This window comes from Phascolarctos cinereus, unplaced genomic scaffold (genome assembly GCF_003287225.1).
Source record: "Phascolarctos cinereus isolate Bilbo 61053 unplaced genomic scaffold, phaCin_HiC Scaffold_5;HRSCAF=322, whole genome shotgun sequence".
Lineage (NCBI taxonomy): Eukaryota > Metazoa > Chordata > Mammalia > Diprotodontia > Phascolarctidae > Phascolarctos > Phascolarctos cinereus.
Window position 1 is genome coordinate 378,412,399 of NW_027555958.1, and position 17,559 is coordinate 378,429,957.

General features: G+C 42.8%; 1 protein-coding gene across 9 annotated transcripts in view; it reads left to right on the plus strand.

Moving 5' to 3' along the window:
- Positions 1–17,559, plus strand: part of PLEKHA6 (pleckstrin homology domain containing A6) — a 208,985-nt gene that overhangs the window by 7,205 nt on the left and 184,221 nt on the right. The gene's annotated exons all lie outside the window — the stretch shown is intronic.

Sequence of the window (17,559 nt, forward strand, 5' to 3'; positions counted from 1 at the left end):
CTCTTCCACAGCTTTTTAACTGCTTTATCATGTACTCTTTCCTCTCCATCCCCTCCTTCAAACCCTCCCCATCCCTAATCAGTTCTGGAACCAAATCAACTTTCTCTGCTTTTCCTACTGTGATCCAGGCTGCATCCTGGCTCAGATCCCAAGGGTACAGCTTAGCCTGTAGGCAACACAGCACTGACTGGCTGCTGGGATGACCATGCCTAGAAGGGATGGCATTGTCTCTGCCCTGCTCAGGAAAGTGGCATTTGTTCATCTAGGGGAGGTTGATATTATCTGTGACCTCATGGAATCACAATCTATCTTTGGACTTAGAAATATGACCTATGGAAAAATAAGTAATGATAAATATGTGCTTAATGAAGCTATGTGGTAGGGCAGAGAGCTGGCTTCCCCAGGCCTTAGTTTCCTGATCTGTAAAATGGGAGGGTTTATTAGATAATCCCTAAGATCCATTCTAGCTCTGAGATTCTGTGATTCTGAGAAGTTTGGACAATAAATGCTATAGGAGGTCAGGGGAAGTTTTTGAGCTGGACCACAAAGATTAATAAGGTTTGGGGGGAAGTCATCCTTCTAGCTTTCCCTGTACATTCCTATTTCTCACCTCCATGCTTTTGCATGTGGTCCCCTTACCTGGCATGCACTTCCTCTTTACCTTTATCTCTTAGAAGCTCTGGTTTCTTTGGAAGCATAGCTACAGCTTTCTACAAAGTTGGAAAAAAAAAGACATACTCCCTGCCCTGGAGAAACTTGCATTCTACTTGGGGAATATGACATGTACACAGATAAGCATAATATGAAGTAGAGCATTTTGGGAGCCAAAGAAAGGACCAAAGTGCTCTAGGAAAATATGAGAGACAACAGGAGGGGCAAGAAGGGGCAGGGGCTTGGGAGGGAGTGAGGAAGACATTCTAGAGGAGGTATCTCCTCTGCTGGGTCTAGAATGATGATGGCAGGGATTTGGACAAGGGGAGATGCCTGGGGAGGCATTTTCGGGTCTTGTTCAAATGTGTGGTAGTGGGAGAGGGCAGAACAAGGAGGGTGGGGTCTCTCATCTCTGATCCCCGTAGTCATTGGTGCTCTTCCCCATCTCGAAGTTCATTTGTCTTACTTTGTTCAGGTTGGTTGACTGATTGGGTGTCCTGTATTGTATTTCCTCAATGGAGTGTGAGCTCCTTAAGGGCAGAGCTGTTCTGGTTCTGTCTGTATCCCTAGTATCTCCCACAGTGCCTAGCACACAGTAGGTGCTTACTAATAATATTAGTTGAATGAATTCAAGGGGGAGGAACTTTTCAGTCAATAGGAGGGGTGTGAACCAAGATGTGGAGTTGGGTGGCTCCATGGCACGTCTGGGCAACAGTAATGTAGACCAGCTTAGCTGATACACGAGGTGCATATCTAGGGGCCAGTGAGAGCTAAGAAAGGAAGGTAAGGTTAGAGTTAAACAGTGGAGAACCTTGACTGTTAGTCTGAGGAATCTGAATTTCACCCTGTGGGCAATGAGGGACCAGTGATAGTTTTGATGATGAAACATTATCAAACATGATGAAACAAAGTGGAGCGTCACCACTTTTTGCTTGGACTGTCGCATAGCCTACATAAACATTTGTTAAGCACCTACAACGTGCCAGGCAGTGTGCTCATCTTGGTCTCCCTGCCTCTATTTTCTTCCCTCTCCAATCCACCTTCCACACAGCTGCCATACTGACATTCCAAAAAGCACAGGACAAACCGTTGCTGCCTTGCTCAAGAAGTTACAGTGGTTCCCTACTGCCTCTAGGGTATAAACTCAGCCTGGCATTTCCCAACCTGACTCCAGTTTACCTTTGCAGGGTTATCACATATTACTTCCTATGCACTCAATGTTCCAACCAAACTGACGTTCTAGCTGGTTCCTGTACACAAAGGTGTGCTGGTAAATGTTTAACAATTGGCTCTCCACAAAAAAAAAAGTACACAGAACAATCTTTAAAGTTTAATCTGGATTATTAAATTTTTCTCCATTACTTTTTTGAAGTCTGGACAATCAACAAAGCAATTCATCAAGCCCTGATCTGTAGATTTGCTAGTTTCCAACGTGTGATTGCTCACGATGAAAATGTCATAATGGTCTCGAGAGCCGTTTTGAGTTGGCTCCAGCCTGCCTCTGCCTGTACTTGACGTTCCTGCCTTTCCACAGGCTGTCCCCATGCCTGGAATGCAATCTCTCTAGAATACTGGAGCTCTGAGTCTCAGTTCTGCCACTCCCTACCTGGGTGATCTTGGGCAAGTAGTTTTACCTCTGTTTCCTCAGCTCCATCTTCTGTAAAACGAAGGCATGTGACCAGATGAACTTTAAGGTCGCTGTGAGCCCCGGCATTCTGTGACTATCTGGTGAGAGTCCGGAAGGACAAGCAGGGGATTTAATGTAAAGGACTTGGGTTGGAATCCCCCAGCTTTACTCTTTGTTACTCTTGTAACCTTGGTTGGCTTAGCCTCTTTGGGCTCAGATTTCTTCATTTGCATTTTCCCTTCTGGCTTTAAATCCTACCCAGCATTTTAGTTGAAGGGATTAAGCGTGAAGTGCCATTCAACACTGTATTTACAAACCTATGCCACAAGAGGGCACCAAAAGCGCACTCGATAAACCTCCAGCCTTCCTTGCTCATTCTTAGTTGACTGATGTGTTGAATGGCTCCCTCTGAGCCTAGGTGGGCAGAACCGTTCTTAACACGACCCAGCCATAATGACATTCTTTCCTGTGCCTTAGGATCACCAGCAAAAGGAGATCACACCTGCCCTATCCCTCACCTGATCTAATACCTACCACTCCTGAGAGGCACAAAATTAGTTCCTTAGTCTAACCTGCATCCTTCCACTTTTACCCAAGCCAGGTCTTTATCTGGGGAGTTGGTCCGTTCTGTACCCAGGGAGTGCCCTGCCCTCCCCTAATTCTTTACACTAAACAGAGATAGAGGAGATGGGTGGCAGGGCCCCTCCCCATAGATCCACACCCCTGATTGCTAGAGGTCCAAGTTTGCTGGCCCTCCCAAAGCTGGAAGGAGAGGCTCTTTGCCAGGTGCCATGTCTGTCATGCCAATTTGGCCCTGGGTACCTCCTCCAACCCCAGCAAGTCTCACCCAGCTTCCGGATCCCTGCCCTGCTTCCAGAGCAGAAGAAGTAATCCAGCTCAGTGTTTTTTCTGTCTCTGAAGAATAGCTACAAGTCTCTTATCCTAGTCTTCTCATCTGGGTGTCCTTTCCTCTCTGCATCTCTCAAATTCTTTCCCTTAGTGTTTCCCACCCCATTACCTTCCCTTCGACCCCTAGCAGCAGTACCTGTAGGGTGTGTCCCAGAATGGGCATGACATATCCACTCCTCTAGGAAAGAGCAGGGTACCTAGTCCTTTCTTCAAGACCCAGCTTAGTAAGAAGGGAATAAGCTTCTATATAGTGCCTACTGTAGGCCAGGTAATGTGTTAATACTATGGTGCCTACTATGTACTAAGTACCTTTTATGATGGTATTTTCTTTTGATCCTCACAACAATCCTGGGAGTCAGGTTTAATTATTATTCCCATTTTACAGTTTAAGGAAATGGAGGCAGACAGAGGTTAATTGACTTGCCTGGGTCACACAGCTAGTAAATATCTCAGGCCAGATTTGAACTCAAGTCTTCCTGATTCCAGGCCCAACACTCTTATCTGTTGCACTACCAGGTGCCTCAATGGTAAAGATACTCCATTAGATTAAAACTTCTGGGAAAACCCAAAGCAGTCTGGCAAAAATTAGATCTGGGTGAAAAACTTCTAACGTATGCTACAGTCAGCTCCAAGTGGATATATGAACTAGATATAAAAGGTCATATCATAAACAAATTAGAGGAGCAAGAAAGAAAATGCCTTTTGGCATTGTAGATAAGGTGAAGAGTTTATGACCAGACAAAGGACAGTGAGGATCACAGAAAATGGATGATTTTGATTATATAAAATTGAAAAAGTTTTTTTTCAATAAAATACATGTAGTTAAAATTAGGAGGGAAGCAGTTAACTGGGACAAAATCTTCCTAACAAGTTTCTCTGATAAAGGTCTCATATCTAAGATATGTAAGGAACTGATGGAAATATGTAAGTGACAGCCATACACTGATTATAGACAAATGACCAAAGGATATGAACAGGCAATTTTCTTTTAAGGCAGTCGGGGTTAAATGACTTGCCCAGGGTCACACAGCTAATAAGTATCAAGTGTTTGGGCTGAGGCTGGATTTGAACTCAGGTCCTCCTGACTTCAGGGCTGGTGCTCTATCCACTGCACCACCTAGCTGCCCTCGAACAGGCACTTTTCAAAGGAAGATATCGAAGCTATCAGTAGCCATGTGAAAAAATGCTCAACTTCACTGGCTATTAAAGAAATGCAAATTAAAGCAACTCAGAATGTTTACCTCACACTCATTATTAGATTGGCAAAGATGGCAAAAAAAGAAAAAAAAAAGACAAGTGTTGGAGGGGCTTCAGGAAAGCAGATGCATTGTGATCGAGCTGAGGATTGGCCATTCTGGAAAGCGATTTGGAACTATGCCCCAAATATTACTAAACCATGTATTCTCTTTTTATCAAGCAATGCCACTATTAGACCTACTATTAGATCTCCAAAGAGATCAAAGAAAGAGGAAAAGGACCCATGTGTTTATAAATATCCATAATAGCTCTTTTTGTTGTAGCAAAGAATTGGAAACAAAGCGGGTGCTCAGCTATTGGGGAATGAGTGAATAAATTATGGTACGTGAAAGTAATAAATACTGTTGGGCTATAAGAAATGACAAGGAGCCTAGCAACAGAGAAACCTGGGAAAACTTTTATGACCCGATGCAGAGTAAAGTGAACAGGATTAGGAGCACAATTTTTACACTAACAACAGCAATGTAAAGAAAAACATCTTTATAAGATGTAAGAATTCCCATTCACACAGCGACGAACCGGAGGATTTCCGAGGATCAGTGATGCAGAATGCTACGTACCTCCTAACAGATGGTGCAGAGTGAGATGACTGTTTTTGGATGTGACAGATGTGTGGATTTGTTTTGCTAGACTTTGCTTATATTTTTTATTGTGTTTTTCTTTTTCTTTTTTTCATTTGGAGGGAAGAGGGGAGCTAGAGATAGTGATAGCAGAAAAAAGAAAGAAGGAAAGAAAAGAGGCTCATTGAAGCCTTTTAAAAATGCGCAGAAGGAAGTTCAGAAGGAGACACAGACAAGCAGGACAGCTTTGAAAGTAACATGTTGAATTTATTATATACATTTAAAAGCAAGCTATATGTGATAGAGATTTGTGGTTTCACATGTAATTCTCTTTTTCTCTTTGTTTATTGAATTTTTTTTTTTGATTTGTGAAGTTCAGAATAAAAATTTTTTGAAAAAATTGTTGAATTGGTTTCAGCCAGACCCAGGGAGAACCTGACTTATCTGCCCAAATGGGTAACCAAAGTGTGTACTCTGTGGCCTGCACTGTGTTAGACACAGTTCTTGCCTTAGTGAACTTTTGGTTAAGCAGGAAAAAATATTAGTACACGTGAAAAAATAAATAATAATACAAAGCAGCACATATTATAGATATAGGAATTCAGAAGGAGGGATCACTATAGGAAGACTTGAAGTGGGGGGGAAACAGGATTCGATTAAGAAAAGCATTTGTTAAGCACCAGCTGTATACAGGTCGCTATGCTAGGTGATAGGGATTCAAAGACAAATCCTTCCCCAAGCTTACATCCTTTTGAGACACAGAACATGGAATGATTGTTCCAGTGATACTGGCTTCTTGGATGTTCCATGAATGAGACACTCTCCCTCTCCACTCCAGGCATGTGGGTGTGTTAGCAATGTTGTCCTCTTACGAATTTGTGCTTTGACCTTCCCTTTCCCAAAAATAAGAATCTAGGGTCATTTTCCTTTTCTGCTTTTTGTTTATGGTGTTTACCTATTTCCTGACTTTAAAAAAAAATGTTGAGTTCTCCTGCTGGAGCGAAGGGGGCATTTACCCAAGTTTCTTTTCCTGCTCACCCTGGCCTTGCACTTGAATGTTTGTCTCCTGCTGGCCTGGGCCAAGAATGTTTCAATGCTAGTGGATATCTGTCAGCCTGGAGCTTTGCCTTCTGGAGTTGTGCTTCCCAGAGTTGTATTGAAGTACTGGGTGATTCCGCTGCTGGAAAATGATGTTGCCTGTGGTTTTCCAAGCTGGTGTCTGCCAGTCCCCATTTTTGGGGGGTAAGTCAGGGGGTCCTGGTGTTGGCACTTGTCTGCTCCACCACCCTGGGTCTCAGGATCTCCTCCTGGTATGCTGAGGTGGGACTTGCTGCTGGTTTGCTGGGATGCCTCCAGTCCTGTACTGCTCCCTCTCCCCCAGAGCGAGAGAGGCCTTTCCCATTAATCTGCCAAGCTTCTTGGGGTACAAGACTACTGTGCCCTGTCTTTTTGCTGGCTCAAGGTTTTTCCTGGGTTGATATTTTCTGGGTTTTCAGAGGTCAATGAGGGAGGGTGAGCATAGGTTTTTTTTAATAAAATTTTGTGGATATCTTGCTTTTTAAAATAAAATTTATTAATAGAATTTGTTTTCACATTGCCTACATTTTCCAGTATAGCCCACCCTATTCTCTAACCCCATTCCCATGACAGCCTTTTTAACAAAAATTCAAAAAAAAGAAAAAAAAACCAGTTCAGCAAAACTAAGCAACATATCCAAAAAGTGTGACATTGTATACAACCTTCCATACCATAGTCTGTTACCTCTGCCAACAAGGGTGTGGGGGGCCTGTGGGCAGGAGGAAGTGCCTTCTTATACCTCTTCTTGGAGGTCAATTGATCAATAGAATTTTGCAGCATTCAGGTTCAATTGTTTTGTTGTTCTTCCCATTTATATCATTGTAGTCATTATATGTATTGTTTCTTTTTCTTCTTTCTTTCTTTTTTTTTTTTAAGGCATTTGGGGTTAAGTGACTTGCCCAGGGTCACACAGCTAGTAAGTGTCTGAGGCCAGATTTGAATTCAGGTCCTCCTGACTCCAGGGCTGGTGCTCCATCCATTGCGCCATCTAGCTGCCCCTCATTGCATGTATTGTTTTCCTTTCTTTGGTTATTTCACTTTATATAATTCTTCCCACACTTCTCTATGTTATCATGTTTGTCATTTTCTTACAGCATTGTAATATTCCTTTACATTCACGTACCACAGATTTGTGTAGCCATTCCCTGACTGATGTACATCTACTTTGTTTCCAGTTCTTTCCTACTACCAAATGTACTGCTATGAATATTTTAGGTATCATACTCCATATCATTTTTATTTGTTTTATCAGACTTTGCTTATTTGCTGTGGGTTTTTTTTTGGAAGGCAGCTGGGTGGCACAGTGGATAGAGCACCGGACCTCGATATTCAAATGGGCCTCAGACACTTTCTAGCTGTGTGACCTTGAGTAAGTCACTTAACTCTGTTTGCCTCAGTTTCATCATCTGTAAAATGAGCTGGAGAAGGAAATGGCAAACCGCTCCAGTATCTCTGCCAAGAAAACCCCAAATGGAGTCATGAAGAGTTGAACGTGAACAAACAACAGCAATGAATGTTTTGGTTTAATGAAGCCTTTTTGCATTGATTTCCTTGAGATATATACAGTAGCAATGGAATCTCTGATTCAAAATAGTATGGACATTTTAGTTACTTTCTTTGCATAATTCTAAATTGCTTCCCAGAATGATGGCACCAATCCACAGTTCGACCAACCCAGCATTAATGTGCTGCCTTCCTATAACCCTTCCAATATTCATTATTTGTATCTTTTATAATCTTTATCAAATTGCTGGGCGAGAGATGAAACTTCTTTGTTTTGATTTGCATTTCTTTTATTATTAGTGATTTGGCAAATTCTCTCATATGACTGTTGACATTTTGGGGCAGCTAGGTGGCGCAGTGGATAGAGCTCCGGCCTTGGAGTCAGGAGGACCTAAGTTCAAATCCGACCTCAGACACTTGTCACTTACTAGCTTTGTGGCCCTGGGCAAGTCACTTAACCCTGATCGCCTCACAAAGAAAAAAAAAAGGACTGTTAACATTTTATAATTCTTTAGAAAATTGTTCATATCCTTTGGCCACTTATTTATTCATAAATGGCTTGGTAATTATGTATTTCTGGTAATTGTCTATATATCTCGGACTTTGCTAAGCACTGTTAGAAGTAGGGTTGAAGGAGAAGGGCCCCACCACATGGAGGCTGTACATAGGATCATTGCTTTATACATCTAAAACTATTGAGGCAGGCAGGGATTAGGTGACTCGCCCATGGTCATATAGCTAGCAGATGTCTGAGGCCATATTTGAACTCAGGTCCTTGGAGACCTTGGAGGCCATTTAGTCCAAATTCCTGCATTTTACAAGATGGGGAAACTGAGGTCCAGGGAGGTTGTGATTTTCCCAAGGTCACACATATATTGTCAAAAGTAGAATTTGAACCTTCCTCCTTTGACTTCAAAGTCAATGTTTTTTGCATTGTACCAAGCAGCCTTTGCTGCCTCTCCAGCTGCTGGGATTGTGTGATTACTCTCCTTTCTGAGACCTTAGCTTCAGGACCAATGCCTTCAGACATCTAAAGGGCTAACACAGCGATGCTGGTTTGGATTTTTTCTACTTGGCTCCAGAGGGCAAAACTAGAGACCAATGAATGGATATTACGATGAGGCAGATTTCTCTTCATTGTAATCTGTTACGAAGAACTTTGTTCTGATAATTAGGGCTGTTGTCAATGAAACGGACTGCCTTGTTAGAGGCTGAGCTCCTCGTCACTCTAAGTATTCAAGCAGAAATTTGAAGACTTCATGTCAGGGATGTTATAGAAGGGATTCAGGCATGAAGTGGGCTCCAGCTGTAAGATTCTGACCGTTTGCGGGTGATACGTCCTCTGCCCTTCCTCCAGGAAGGTGTGCCCCCCAAACCCACTTGGTTATTGTTGTTGTTCAGTTGTGTCAGACTCTCTGTGACCCCATTTGGGGTTTTCTTGGCAAAGATACTGCCATTTCCTTCTCCCCTTCTCTGGATGAGGAAACTGAAGCAACCAGGGTTAAGTGACTGGCCCAGGGTCACACAGCCAATAAGTTTCTGAGGCCAAATTTGAACTCAGCTCTTCCTGACTCCAAGCCCAGTACTCTATCTACTGTGCCACCTAGCCGCCCCAGTTTAGGAAACATGCTAATAACATATAGTTTTCACTCATTGGGGGGGGAAAGATTATTTCATTAACCCTTGTTTTGTAATCCTCTACTGCACTTAACATGTAATGTTCTATCTACCTGTGTTCATGTTTTATCTTCCTGCTAGACTGTAAGCTCCCCGAGGGCAGAGCCTGTGTTTTATCTAAACTTCCTACTTTTCCTTGTCCTTGACACAGTGTGCTCAGTCAGTTCAACATTTATGAGGCTCTTGCTATGTGCCAGGCATGGTGTCTGACCTCGAGGAGCTTACATTGTGCACATAGTAAATACTTAATAGATATCTATTGAATTACATTATGTGGATATAGCTCCCAAGGTATGTCTTGGCCTGGATGATGCTTGAAGGCCCATCTTTCAGGCCTAAGAGTTCAGGTCCAAGAGTTACTGAGGAGAGACCCCTGAAGCAGAGTTTCTACTCTCTTCAGTTATAAGTTGGATACTTAAAGCCGACTCCCTCCCTCTGTCTTTATGATCATGGAATGTGTCAATAATGTTTTCTTTCTTCCTCCTACTCTTTCCTACTCCTCCCCTATATTACCTGACTGCCAGCAACAGAGTTGTATATGCATTCATAGTGACCTGAATTATTTTACTACCTGACTTGTTTCCTTTTCAAGGAACTAGGGTGGGGCAGTCAAGACTTTGCCTCAGGGTGCCAAAATTTAGATAATATTGGCAGCAATACCAAATGTCCTGCTTCTTCCTTGTCCATCCTGGTAGCCCCATTCCAGGTTAATTCCTCTCTTGTGGGGCCTGCTCTGCTCCCTTCCCTTGGGAGCTGCCTCGTGTATCCCTGCATTTGGGTTTCCGTCTTCCTGACTCTGATGTCCCAGAGTCTCTCTCACTTTGCCTTGTGTCCCACATCCAAGGTCCCTCCTCGAGTTTCCTCCCTCGATTAAATTTGTCTTAAGATGTTGATTAAAGTATATCTTTGGTGATACCCTGAGGATCAAACTTGCTAGTTACAGCCTCAGCTTTCCCTATGCCCTCACATCTGTCAGGGCAGCTAGAATTAAGGAAACCAGATTGTGTTGTTTAAGGCTCCATCACTGTGGCTTCTCATGCCTCCGCTCTCTCACTTTGGCCAATCGGTAAATATTTGCTGGACATAGACTAATTGTAGAGCACAGTTCTAGGCCCTATGGAAAATACAAAGATAAACAAGACACAGTCTCTTCCTTCAAGTCCCCTACAACAAATCTTGGGGAAACGACTGTAAGATGGGGGCGATCATGATTAATGACCTCTAAGGTCCCTTCCCACTTTAAAACTCTGTAGGTCTATAGAGGCACATACACGAAAAGATGGCCATAATTCCAAATATGATGAATTAGGGGTAGAGGCAGTATACGCCCAAGAAGTTCACAGTCTTTCAGAGTTGGAAGAGACCTCAGGAGGCATGTGATTCAAGCTGAATGAGGCCATCATGTCCACCCTGGAACAAGAATCCCCTCCCTAACACAGCTGACCAGTGAATACCCAGCCTTTCACTCTAGCGAGGGGAAACCCACTCCCTCCTTGGGAACCCATTTAATTTTTTTGGATAGCTGTATTTGCCAAGGAGTTTTTCCTTACATTAAGGCAAAGTCTATTTCTCTGAAATGTCCACTTACTGACTGTAGTTCTCTGGGGCCAAGTGAATCCGTCCTAATTCTTCTTCCACAAGACAGCCCTTCAGATACTTGATGACAGCTATCAAGTCTGAAGTGAAATCTCCTTTTATCCAAGATAAACATCTCCAGCTCACAGAATCGGGGACAGATACAGCATCTCGGAATGAGAAGGGCCCTCAGAGGTCATTTAGTCGAACCTGTACCTGAAATAATAACAACAACCAGGTCATTGCCACTAGATGTTACAGACAGATTATCTCTAAGGTGCCCTGACATATTGATCGATGCAGATTATGCAAGGAGATGGTAGCTCCTGAGCAACACATCACTTCAAGCTAAATAAATTAAGCACCTTCCAAATACCTGCCAAGGCATAACCTGGTGGCCAGGATTATCCATCAGAAGCTTGCTCTACTTCATACACTAACGGAGGACAAATCCCCGCATGATAAATACAGACTTCAAAACGCTCTCGCCTATTCAACAAATAAACTGTTTGGGACTGGGAACTTTATCATAGACATAATTGTTGTCTGCAGTTGCTTAGATCTGACATTGATCTGTAAACATTTAAGGACAACACTTTTAGCAGATGTCACTACACCAGATTCTCATAATTTCCAAGTTATGGGGAATAAAATGGTTTCAAACTATGAAGACCTAGGAGACAGAAGCAAAAGCATGTGGAAACAGGATGAGGTATACTGACCATCCTGTCTGTCACCAGAGCTGTCCTGAGGATGCTTCCAATGAGCCTATAAAAATGAGCTGATACATTCAATTGGGTATGGAAGTTTGTCTTACCCTACAAGAAAATAGGGGGAGAAGGGGACAAGAGAGCAGGGGGATGATAGAGAGGAGGGCAGATTGGAAAAGGGTGTAATCAGAAGTAAATACTTCTGAGGAGGAACAGGGTCAAAAGAAAGAACAGAATAAATGGGAGGGCAGGATAGGATTAAGGGAAATAGAGTAAGTTTTTCACAACATGTCTGCTATGGAAGTGTTTTGCATAACTGCACATGTACAACCTATATTGAGTTGTTTGCCTTTTCAATGAGGGTGGGGAGGGAGGAAGAGAGAAAATTTGAAACCTAAAGTTTTAAAAACGTGTGTTTAAAAAAAAAAAGTTTTCACATGCTATTGGGAAATAAGAAATATAGGAAATGGGGTACAGAAGTCTATCCTGCCCTACAGGAAAATAGAAGGGGAAGGGGATAAGAGAAGAGGGGAGAGAAAGAAAAGAGGACACACTAGGGGAAGGGATATTCAGAATATATGCCATCTTGGGGTGGGGGGAGGGTGAAAATTTGGAACTCAAAAACTTGTAGAAATGAATATTGAAAACTACAAATAAATAAATTTATATTTAAATAAAAAAATAAAAATGAGCTGATAACCCAAAATTTTAATGACAAAAAAACACTCATTTTATTCACCTGTGCCAAGTATTAAATATAAAAGGATAAGAACAGGATGAGCCAGGAGTCAGGAAAACCTGAGTTCAAATCCAGCCTCAGACACTTTTAGCTGTGGCAAGTGATTTAACCTCTGTTTGCCTCGGTTTTCTCAAACTGTAAAATGGGCATAATAATTGTACCTGCTTACCAGGGTTGTTGTGAGGATCAAATGAGATAATATTTGTAAAGCACGTAGCCTAGTATCTGGTACACAGTAAATGCTACATAATTGTTATCTATATTAATTCATTCTAGTATTATTCCTATCTGAACTCTGTTGAAAAAGATAAGAATGAGAAAGAATAATAATAAAGATGATAACAATACTATATTCATATAGTACTTTAAGTTTTATTAAGTACTTTTCTCTCTACAATGTCCTTGACAAATGGTCACCCAGTCTTCCATTGAAGAGCCCCAGTTATGGGTAAGGGCAGCTAGGTGGCACAGTGGCCTGGGAAACCCTGAGTTCAAATATGACCTCAGATACTTACCAGGTGTGTGACCTTGGGCAAGTCACTTAACCCTGTTTGCCTCAGTCTCTTCATCTGTAAAATGAGCTGGAGAAGGAAAGGGCAAACCACTCCGGTCTTTGCCAAGACTTTGCCAAGACAACCGCAAATGGAGTTTCCAAGAGTAGGACATGACTAAAAAACCAACAAGAACAACACAAATGATGAGTAACTTACTACCCCCTGAAGGAGCCCACTTTGTGGCTGGACAGCTCTCGTTGTTTCCCCCAAGTTGAGCTGAATATGCCTCCTTTCAAATTCTACCCATTGTTCTTCCATCTAAGAAATCCAATTCTTCTTACAGATGACTTTAAGTACTCAAAGTCCTTTAAATACATAAAGACAGCTATCATCTTATCTTCTCTATCCCCACTTCCTTCAATCAATTCTCCTATGATGTAATCTATCCTCTCAACATCCTGGTTGCCCTTTTCCGGACATTCTCTAACTTGTCAATATTTCACCCCAAATGTAGCATTGAGAATTGTATGGAATGCACCAGATGTGGTCATACCAGGACAGGGGAATGGCAGGACTCTCACGTTTATCTTTCCTGTAATCAGTGCTTCTGTTAATGCAGTCTGCGTTAGCTGTTCTGGGGGCAGTGTCCCCTTATCGGCCCAGGGCAGGCTACTAAAATGCTCTCGTCTTTCTCAAATAAACACGTACTGTTGATTTTTTGGAACACGATTGGACTTTACATTTAGAATGTTAGCTCCTTGTGTGTAGGGACCCATTTTCACTTGTACTTGTATTCCCAGTGCTTAGCACAGTGCTTGGCATGTAATAGGTCCTTAATAAATACTTATTTATTGATTTTCTCCTATTAAAATTTCCTTTTATACATCAGGGCAGCTAGGTGGTGCAGTAGATAGAGTGCTGGACCTAGAGTCAGGAAGACCTGAGTTAAAATACTGAGTCAGATACTTACTAGCTGTGTGACCCTGGGCAGTCTACTTGACCTTTGTTTGTCTCAGTTTCCTTATCTGTAAAGTGGAGATAATAATGGTACCTACCTCTGAGGGTTGTTAAAAGGATCAGATAATTGTAAAGCACTTAGGATAGTGTCTGGAACATAGTAGGCCCTAAATAAATGTTAGTATTATTATTTATTAAGTGTCAAAATATCAGATTTAGTTTATCATTTCAAGTATTCTTTTGTAACTTGATCTTGTCATCCAGGGAGTTAGTTATCCCTCCTGGCTTCATGCCATCTGAAAATGTGATCCTGGTGTAATGGCATATCCCAGTAATCTCTGCTGGTAGACTGTCACAGGTGGATCTCTTGAGCTTTCAAGTTCTGATTTGTAGTAGGATAAGCCAATCTATTATCCACACTAAATATAGCACTAATGTTGTAACCCTGGGGATGGACAGGGGTATCAGGCTACTTAAGGAGGAGTGAACTTGCCCAGGTCAAAAATGGAGCAGGTCAAAGCTTCTGCGCCAATCAGCGGTGGGATCAGGCCTAGGAGTGACACTGCTGTTGAAGCCTGGGTAATATAGGGAGACTGCATCTCAATTTCATCTATTTTTTCATTCTGAGAGGAGAGAAGTCATTTTGGATGATCAGGGAGGTCTTAATGGAGCACATGGGAGTTGAGCTGAGGCTTCAAGGATGGGTAGGATTTGAATGGATGGAAAGAAGGGTGGAGGGCATATCAGGTGTGAGGATGGTGAGGCAGGAGCGGGAAGAAAGTGGCTAGCAATGTGGGGTTTGGAAGTCAGCATGGAGTTGGGAGAATGATGTAGAGAGCAAATGTTGGGGAGAGGGGAGTGGAAATTAAGTCTGAAAAAGTAGGTTGGAGTCAAGATGAACCTGACAGACTCGTATATCAGGTTTAGGAGTGTGACCTTTGCGCTGTGGGCAATGGGGAGCTAAAGAAATGTTTGGAGTGGGTGTGACATGATCAAAGCACCTTTGGGTGGCTGATTTCATTTACTGGGCCCTTCCCCCTCCAAGATTTCCCTGCCGGGATCTGTTGTTTAGATCATAATATATAACATCTCCATGTTAGTGATACAGAAGTCAGTAATAGAAAAAGAATGTGGTCACTTCATTTTGCTAGGGCTATAAGAACTCTTAAGGATTATCTGATCTCACCATGTGTGTGTGTGTGTGTGTGTGTGTGTGTGTGTGTGTGTGTGTGTGTGTCGCGTGTGTTTTTTTTTTTTTACAGATAACAAAAGTGAGGGGAAGTGACTTATCTAAGATCACACAGGGAGAAGCAAACTTAGGATTTGTATCCAGGTCCTCTGCATCCAAAATCTACCTTCTTTAGACTGTTAGGCCGTGTGGCTTCTTTTATAGATCTCCAGCTGCAATGTCTTAACTGTTCCTCTCACGGCCTCTTCATCTCCCAGTGAAGGCATTCTACCTCCTGGCAACTCCACAGCCACCCCCACTTTTCCCTTTGGCTTCTCATGCTTCCCAATACAAACCAGATTCCCCAGAAGTATTATTAACAAGTGTGACTCTGCTTTCTCCCTTGGAGCCCAGACACTTGTTCAGAATCCTTGCTCTTTCCTTGTCTGCCAGAGAGGAAAACCTCCCAGCAGGGCTGCCTGAGAAATGTGTGTTCAAGCCTAGGAGATCCTGGGGCGTCCAGTTCTCTCCTCCATCCCCGCCACTGGCCCCATCGAATGACTTGGTTTCTCACTTATCCTCTCATACTCCTCCTTTCTTTGCCACAAAGATGCCGCCCTCATCTTTGTGGATGTGAATCTGGGGGTGCCTCTGTGGCCACTCTCTGGAGACCCAGACTAAGGAGTACTTGACAGCTCCTTTAGGAGACAGGGCAGGCAGGCTGGGTTTCATTGGCTGTCTCTGGCCCATCTCCTGCACCTGGGACTCTGTTTTCCCTTCAGTGGAGGGCTGCCTCTTCAGGCAGCTGGTGAGGTTCCAGGCTGGAATCTCCACTGGGCTGAGGGCTAAGGGCTAGATTGGAGGAGGGTGAATGAAGGACATCTCACTGCACCTCTCCCATGCAGCAGGGTATGCCCTTGATCTAAGACCTAAGACCCACCACCATCAAGCCTGCTCTAGTTCTAGAGCCAGGAGGGCACCTTCCTTTCTAAGCATCCTTTCTATAATTCCTTACTCACTCCTGGGATTATTCTTTGGAGGGAAATGAATCATAGGACGTCTAGTGGGAAAGGACCTGCGACATCATTGACTCCAAACTGCTCATTTTGCAGATAAGGAAATAGGCCCTGAAAGGTGAAGTAACTTGTCTAGAGACATATAGGTAGACCGTAGCAGAGCAGAGACTTTAACCTAGATCCTTAGGCTCCCGGTTCTGTTCTTGTCTCCTTCCCGCCCCCTCTTCCCATCAAGCCCTCTGCCCAATGCACCAAGGCTAATCAGAGCCCTTCCCTGTGCCAGCCGTAGCTAGATCTTGCTTCTACTGTATTTATACAACACTTAAAAGAAGAAATATTCCTTAGATGCCTTAGGTGGTGAGGACCCTTCATTTAGCCTTCTCTGTCTGGGAAGAGCACTGGAATTAGAGTTAGGAGATGTGGGTTGATCTCCGGGGCTTTCTGTATGACCTTTGGAAAATAATCTCACCTTCCTGAATCTCAGTTTCCTCATCTGTAAAATGGAGATAACAGTACTTACCCTGCCTCTCTCACATGGCTGTCCTGCAGATCAAATGAGAAAATGAGTATAAAGCATTCTTTAGATGTTAGTTATTATTGTGTTAAAAATTATTATTTTAAAGGGACTTTCATAATTTTCGACTCCCAGATCCAGAAATGACCTCAAGAGGTGCTCTGGTCCATCCTCCTGTCTCCAGTTCGGTCAGTGGTGTTAAACTCAAATAGAAATATGGACCACTAAACCATATATAAGGATCCCTGTGGGCTGCATGTCGACTTAATTTTAAAATATAATGTTATGTATGTTTTGTTGTATTTTTATTTATTTTGTTAAATATTTCTCAATTATATTTTATTCTAGTTTGGCTGTAATTGGGAATGTTATGGGCTACATGTTTAAAACCTCTGGTCTAAAACACAAATTGGGACAGGAGCTTAACCAGCTTACTTAGAAGTTTTGTTAGGAACCTTCTTTTATGTTTCTGGTAAACTGAGTCACGAAGCTAGGCCAACATCTTTCCTTTAAATGATGAAGTCTTATGGGGACTTGAGAGTTATAGGATCACAGATTTAGAGCTGAAAGGACCTTAGAGGTCATCTCATCCAACCCCCTCTTTTTACATACAAGAAAACTGAGGCCCAAAGAATTAACTGTCTTAAGCTCACACAGAGCAGAACCAAGACTTTAACAAATACAGCAATCTTTCCATTGCTCCCAAACATGGGGGCAGCAGAGCTCTTGGGCGGAATTCACTAGGGATTCAGATGCTTGTTACCAAGCTTTGCTGGCACCTGATGAGGTGCTCTTATCTGAGGTGGGACCAGTAGCAGGCTTATCTGACTGCCACAGCAGACTGGGTCCATTCCCATGATGCCAGACAACCAGATAGCTTTTAGATTCCCACCCTCTGTCACCAGAAAATGCAAAAATGCAGCTGATTCCACTGAGAAAATGCCTAAATTTCCTAGCTGTGTGACATTAGGCAAGTCGTTAATCTGTTTGCTTCAGTTTCCTCATCTGTAAAATGGAGATAATGGCAGTTGCCTTCCAGGGTCGTTGTGAGGATCAAATGAGATATTTGTGAAGTGCTTAGCGGAGTGCCTGGCATACAGTAGGTGCTATAGAAATGCTAGGTAT